The sequence below is a fragment of the Trichechus manatus genome, unplaced genomic scaffold (genome assembly GCF_000243295.1).
Source record: "Trichechus manatus latirostris isolate Lorelei unplaced genomic scaffold, TriManLat1.0 scaffold00064, whole genome shotgun sequence".
Taxonomy (NCBI): domain Eukaryota; kingdom Metazoa; phylum Chordata; class Mammalia; order Sirenia; family Trichechidae; genus Trichechus; species Trichechus manatus.
Window position 1 is genome coordinate 4153028 of NW_004444000.1, and position 7866 is coordinate 4160893.

A 7866-nucleotide genomic window follows, 5' to 3' on the forward strand; every position below is an offset into this window, starting at 1 on the left:
ACAAACAAGAGCTCCTTAGAGTTCCACTCCGTTATGTTTAATTGAACTTCTTCCTCTGATAAAAGTGCCGTCTTTGTTTCTGTCCATGATGGTACATGAGCCTGACATATACTGTGAGGGAAAAATACACACACACATGCACACACACACACACACACACACACACACACACAAACATAGGCTGTCTCGGCATCCAACAATCTAGGCTCTGTCACAAGTGTTAGAGCTGGTGTGTGGGAAATGAATACTAGATTTGCCAGCAGTAAACAGACACCTGCATTTTTCAGTGAGTTGCCAAGAGCCAGATTTTGGGAAAATAAATGATGTGCCCAAAGCAGTATATCCATTCCAAGTTCCAGGGACTACGTGAGTAGGTACAAAGTCAGAATTAAAAGTCGGACACAAACATTTCAGATTGGTCGCCTCATTCAGCACCTGGAGCAGGATGGTGTCAGACACTGGATGAGAAATGTGTCATTTGAGCCTTCTACTGATAATAAATTTGTTCTTTGAAGTAAACAAATGTGGAGTTTGTAGGGAGAGGAGGGCCTTTGAGAACACAGTGCTTGAAATGTACAAGTTGTATGTGTGTTCTACACTCCAAGACCTTTTGGCTGGGAAGGTCATCAAAGCCTTTCAAATGCAAGGCAGCCTCTCCAAGGAGTCACTAGAGAGCTCTGTCTTGCCCCTTCCACTGAACACAGGAAGCATCTTGTTTCTCCACTTTTCAGAGGAAAAAAATCCTGCAGTCACTCCTCCTCTGCTTGGGACCAAGAAAGCCAAGTAAATAAGACCTAAGGCAATTGGTTCAGTGGGAAGGAAAATGCAATGAAATGAATGAAAATGACTTTTATTCCCAGCAGATGTCCTCCAGCTTCTCTTTGTGTTACTTTGGTGACGAGGGCTCCATGTGACAGTAGCTGCTCTCCCATGTTTTGAAGCATATAGAACAACAAATGCTTACTAAAGACAGTATCTACACTGACACGGCTTTTCAGCATCACATATGGAGGGTCCATGGATAAGGCTGGTTGGATAGATTTGTTCACGGTGCCAATGCAAGACAGGGCACAAAGGATGAAAAAAATAAACAAGTCCTGAGCAACCTAGAGCTCTTCATGGATTTTCCACATGGGAAAGCAACCAAAAAAGGCATATCAAGATATTAGACAAGAGGAATTCAACAAAGCAGTTACTGTGAAAGCTTTCTTCCCCTTCCCAAAACAAAATTAATATGTATATCTACCAAAGTAATGCCAGTGAAAGTGCTCATGTTACGGCTCCGGCCAAGCTTGTTTTCAGTAGTTTATTGTCAAGTGCCTGATACAGTCCCTGCAAGACTAAGTAAGGGTGTTTAGTTGTTCTCATTCTTGTTTTAATTGAAAGGGGACATATAGGGAAGTGACTGTCAAAACATTCACATATTTTATGAAGTGAGCATTGTGTCTGGTTGTTCTGCTGCAATTGTGCTCAATCGAACAAAAAAAAAGTGGGACTTTGTGTCAAAAAGTGGCCTGAATCTCCTTTCCCTGAAGCTTAGGCCTCATGTTTAAGGACACATTTCACAGGTTTGTTCTCAAAATTTGGGTGAGAAGTGGGCTCCGGGACTCCAGACACTCTACAACCGAGATTGAATTTAAGGATCTGTTTCTGCATCACTCCAGTCAATTCTCAAAAAACAAGAGTTAGAAGTTCTACCTAATGTCAGAAGAACTATCACATAAAAAGCACAGAGAATTCCAAAGTGGGCAGTTGATCCCAAAGACAGCTCCTGTCACCTTAACAGGAGCAGTTAGGAACTGACCAGTCAAGCTGGGTCGATGCCCCCAGGGCCAGGAAAAATGTCCTTGGGCAGGGCCTGTCATCAGCCATATCAGAGCAAGGAGGGGAGGAATTGCCAAACTGAGGTGCGAGATAGTGGCAGGGTCCTCTTCCCCAATTTGACCCTGAGTCCTACCAAGGGGAAAACTTGTTCCACTATAGGGGACCAGCCACCCAAGAGCTAACCTTAGTCCCTTCAGAATCAGGAAAAACGGCATAAAATTTTGCTTTTTGGAAAAATGCAATTTTTTTTTTTTCTTTAACAGTGAGAATATTTTTGTTTTTGTTTTTTATATTTTACAAGCTCAATCTCTGGAAACTCTCATGCCCAATTGCCTCCCCTCCTGCTAGCTTCCCTGTCTTTTTTCTTTTAAGACAAACAAGTCTGAGCAATTGCAGAAAATTTTACAGGTGTGTAACTAGGAAGGCAACATTTTCAAAAAGACACTGTATGATGAGAATGCCTAATGATCACTAAGCAAACAAATAAAAATGCCAGTCTCATTTCCCTCATTTCTTGCTTAAGAGAAGAGACGTAAATGAAAGGAGGAAGAAATAGATTTGCAATTAAAAGATGTGGCAAAAAAATATAGTAGAATCAGTGCAATTTAGCCTTCAGGTGCAGACTACTCGGAGTCCCAAAGGAATGTGGAGTGGACTTAATTAGCTGCAATTGTCTTCAACCTGCAAGTAGTCAGCTAAGTTTAATTTCCAGCATTTGAAAGGCAGTCCTTTTTTATTTCTTTCAATGGCATCCTTTCAGAGGTACACAGTTGTCCCACAGCATTGAGTGGAGAAAGTAAGATTGTGAACCCTCTACCATTCTTCTGAAGACACATTATACATTATCTGGCAGATTTTTAAGGATATTAACAATGATAAGTAACAATAGCTACCCTTCTGTTAGTTAAAGGGGGCACTTTTAATCATTCAGAAATGTTTGTGACATGTAAAGTGCAGTTGTGAGGAATGTGTGGGTATACGAAAATGTATCTGTCAAGTTCAGAGTCCTCTAGATTAAAAAATACTATAACTTATCAATGGTGCCGTTACAGCTGTGTCAGACAATGGGTGTGCCCATTCTCACGAGTACCCTTAAAATGAATCTATGTTCAAATGCTTTAAAAACTTATCACATGATACAAGATTATAACTTTGTCAGCCTTCTAGACTTTCTTTTCTTTCTTATTTTCTTTTTTTTCCAAAAAGCAATGAAGAACTTTATTTCTGTCAATAATTGTATTAAGGGTGAATACACTACCTGGATTTTGTGCATGTTACATTGTAGTTGTAACCTTTTCTAATTCAGGATGAATACACGATGGTTGTGATTGTGCAGTGTATCAATAAAATTTGAAGAAATTTGTAACTTTGGGAGGCTGTTTATTAGGACATCTCGTTCAAAGTCCAGAAACAGAGAAAAGTGGGGCAAGGTACACTTCTCACATATGTGGCTTGGGGAGTAGTTGCAGGTAGAAAACTGAGTAGCCTAAAATACATTCTCATTTTTCCTCTCTCTCTGTCTTACACACACACACACTAGAAGACAATCTATTTAGGCACTTTCCACATTACTCCTGTGATCAAATATCTGTACAGATTAAAAATAATATAAAATGCAGCAGCAGCCTAAGTCTTAAGTATTTATTGACCCAGGATAAAAAGAAATCAGAATTGAAGCTTCAGAAAACTAATACCCAAACACTGCCCAGTTTGGGCATTCTGCTTCTTAACAGTTCCTGCTTCTTGTTTCTCTTGATTTAAGCACCATTTTGATGATGGTAAGCCCCTGGCTGGTGCAAATGGTTAAGCATTAGGCTATTACTCGAAAGGGTTTGACTCCACCAGAGGTGCCTCAGAAAAAAGGCCTGGTGATCTACTTCTGAAAAGGACACAGCCATTGATAATCCTATGCACTGCAGTTTTACTCTGAAACACATGGGGTCCCACGAATGGGAATTGACCTGACATCTTTTTTTTTTTTTAAAACTAGGGTAAGTATGAAAACATATGGTGACTATGCTATACATTTGTTTTTAAAAGTGTATGACAATAGGTTAATTTTTCTCCATCTTACATTTTAGTGGAGTATGCGTATGAGTAATAGCATGAGAAGGAAACCTGGAGAAGAAGCTCTTTTTCTCTGATTTCCTGGTTTGAAACATCTTCCTCTTCCAATAAAACTCCAACTCCTCTACCTTCATCACAAGTTCATCTGCTTTTCTGAAGGAATGCATATCAATCTCCTACAACTCAGCTTCTCACCAATCATTTATATATCAGTTAAGCCTTCTCAGTTCTGTCCTTAACTACTATGTGACCTTGGACTGAGCGCTTGACCTTCTTAGCCTTTGTTTTCTCATCCCAACCATTTGTGAATTTACTTAGACCTCTTAGTTTGTTCTAGTCCTAAAATCCGTTGTGCAATATTTGTTTCTTTCAACTATGAAGTTTCTGAGGACTGCTCTCAAGCAGGGCTTAGGGCCAGTGGCAGACTATGGTTTAGGACCTCAGTAGAAAGGAGACTAAGATTCTTCAGAACGCTAGCTTCTCTGGCAAAGACCTAAAGTCAGGAGGCTTGTGCTCTTCTTGGCTTCCTGTGTAGACAAAGGCTAATCCCTGATCTCTCTTGACTCAGTCTCCCCTGGGGACAGACCACAGATAATATAAGAGACTAGATGTATGTTCTCTGAAAATTAAAATGCCAAGGAAATGCTTGGTACCAGTGATTGAGAGTTTCCAATTTCCCTAGGCTCATTGTAAAATCATGACTGTTGAAGAAACTGATTTACAGTTCCCCTAACCAGCCAATATCTTTAGTGCTCCCTTTTTTCTCTCCTTTTTCTTCTTCCTTTTCATCATCTTCCCATCCACACCTGATCCTCTCCTGCTCCCGTTCAGTCCATAACAGTCACATACCCATCCATCTGCTCCTCTGCTGGCACAGGCATTTATCATTCTTTCATTCCATCTGGCCACTCAGTGCCATCAATCATCGATGCACCAATTTATTCTTCCATCAACTAACTACTCACCTATCCATTCACATATTATTTTCCCATTTATCTAACCTATATTTCATCTATCCACACATTCACCTCCCTAAAGTGACTGTTTCCCATTTATTTAAACCAACTATCCATTCCCCTCTTGTCAATCCACTCACCAAGCATTTTCCAACCAGCCTTTGGCAGACATACCTATTTACCAGCCCACTTCAAGGTAATGAAAATCTTTGCTGTTATCTCTGCATTCAGCAAGGGAGGCTTTATCTAGTTATTCTTAAGCAAGGCAGCTAAATGATTAGATGCATTTTTGTTATCATCTCTCAAAATACACCCTGTTAAAAACATATACATAGGGAAATTCCTTCAGAGATATATAAGGGCATTCCTGTTCCTATCAAGATATATTAAAGCAGGGAGAGCATGGAGATTTGGAAGTGGAGTGGAAACACCCGGAAGAGCAGATGTCGATGCTTAACTTTCAGGCAATGAACATAACAAATGACTGAAGGAACAAAGAGAAGATACTTCAGCTGGAATTTACCCCTTTTTCCCCAGAGTTTCTGTTGAATAAATTATTTATTTGATGAAAATTAAAGTGTGGCATTCATTGATACCAAACCTTATGGTCACAGTCTTGACAACTAAAACCCTCAAGATACAAATGGTGCTCCTTTCCTTTAACATGCTCATCTGGTTACCAGGAAATGTTTTTGTCTCAAATCTTCCACATGTATTTATTTATTCATTCATTCATGCATTGAATTTAGTGAAGAACTCCCTTTAAGGAGCTCACATCTAGCAGATGGAAACAGCTGTATAAAAAGAACAATTACCGTTTAATATTTCAAGTCTTAATGACAGAGATATGAAAAAAATAGACTACAATAGGAGCACATAGTGAGACATCACTAGCAGCCTTCTTTTTTTCTTCATGCACCTCCCTAAGAATGAGAAGCTGGGATGCAGGCAGCTAATACCTGCAGTGGGCATGGTACACAGATTTATTACTACAGAAAAAAATGGGTTATCAGGACCACAGCTCATTCAGTGTTTAAGTACTTATTGATGTGATTAATAAATGTTTGCTGAGTGAATGATACTATGAAAGGAGTTAAAACTGTACTTGGTTATAGATCCACCCAACGCAACTGGTGATAAAGCCAACATAAGTCCTCCTGGAGAAGGAGAGATACCACCTAGAAAGTTAAAACTGGATACAATATAAAAAAATAATTCCAACACAGGATTCTTGAGTATATTACCTTTCACTGGATGTCAAAGCTCCATGAGCCTTGCTGATGAGGGAAAGAGAAAACTATAATTATTAGCAGGGACTGAAGGATGGTAGGCAGAGGGTAAATGTAAATTGTCTCAATAGTTTCCCCTGAACTGAGTTTCTCCTGATGAAACTTCCCTAAAACTCAGGGATTGAGGATGAATGCCGCCACCTGTCAATCCACTCGCCAAGCATTCTCCAGCTGGCCTTTAGCAGACATACTTATTTACCAGCCCACTTCAAGGTAATGAAAATCTTTGCTGTTCCTTTGTTCACTTACACTTAAGTGTTTAATAGTATCTCTCATTTCAAAAATAAGAATATTTACAGTCTTCCAACTTTCCATTATTTGCTATCTCCTATATGACAAATTTCATTTTTTACAGTTTGAGTCCTCATGGCAAGTATTTTTTCTTTGGAGACATTGTGTATCACTGTGTAGTTTTGGGAAACTTGATTTTAAATTCTGGCCTCACAAATACCAGCTGAGTTGACTTGGCCCAATTTCTTATCCTCTCTGAACTTTAGCCTCAGCTTTAGCAATATAGTGCTAATGATACTTCAGAAGACTGGCTGTGATAATTAGTAGATACAAATAGGTAAGGATGTTTAGCATAGCACCTGACACATTTTGTGCTGTTGGATGCCATCAAGTAATGTTCGACTCATAGTGACCCCATGTGATAGAGTATAGAATCACCCCATAGTGTTCTCTGGGCTGTAATCTTTACAGAAGCAGATCACCAGGTCTTTCTCTCATGCAGCTGCTGGGTTGGTTCCAACACCAACCTTTCAGTTAGCAGTCAAGCCCTTAAAATTTTGCACCCCTACAGCTCTTTGGTACACATTAGTTAGTTGCAAAATATATATCAGCTTTTATGTCTTTTCTTCTCTCAATGTCATCACTTTCCTGAATTTCTATCAGATATAATCTCAACTCTGTCTGTTTCTCCTAAAAATAAGAATCGCATTTTATATGCTATTTCTTTATTGATGCTGAAAAAAAAGAGAAACAAATTTCTGTGTGCTAGATTACTCAAGGAAACAAGTTTGGAAAGAGACATCAGTAGGTTTTTTGGTAGAATTCCATTGAAGTGTTGAAAAAATAGAGATAGTAGGACTTAATTTTCAATCCAAGAAACATGTATTAGATAATATAAGACATGGACTGAAGATAGAAAGATAAGAGACAGAGCATCTATCTTCAAGAATGTCCCAGCCCAGTGGAGGATTTAAAATTATAGCACAACATGGTTGGTGTTGCTCAAAGGCTAGAAGAACCCAGTAGAGGGCATGCAACCTGGATAGGAGGGCTCAGGGCACACTTCCATAAGATGAGATGCCTGAGCTGAGTCTTGAAGAGGAGCAGGAATTGGTTAGGAAAAGGAAGAGAAGGGGAACAAGAGAGTGCCAGGCAGAGTGGTCATCTTTGATGAATACAGAGGCATGAGAAGCATAACAAGCCAGCGCACTGCAAGTACAGATTATCCCAAGAGGGCTGAGGGCCAAGGCAGCATGGTAACCGATGAGATGGAAGCAGTAGGCAAGGGCCATATTCTGAAAATATTTACAATAAGTGCTGAGATGTTGGGATTTGTCCTAAAGGAGATAGGTGAGACATTAAAGAATTTAATCAGGAGAGTGGCTATATCGGATTTTTTTATTTTATTTTATTGTACTTCAGGTGAAGGCTTACAGAACAAATAGTTTCTCATGAAACAGTAGTACACATGTTGTTTTATGACCTTGGTTAACAACCCA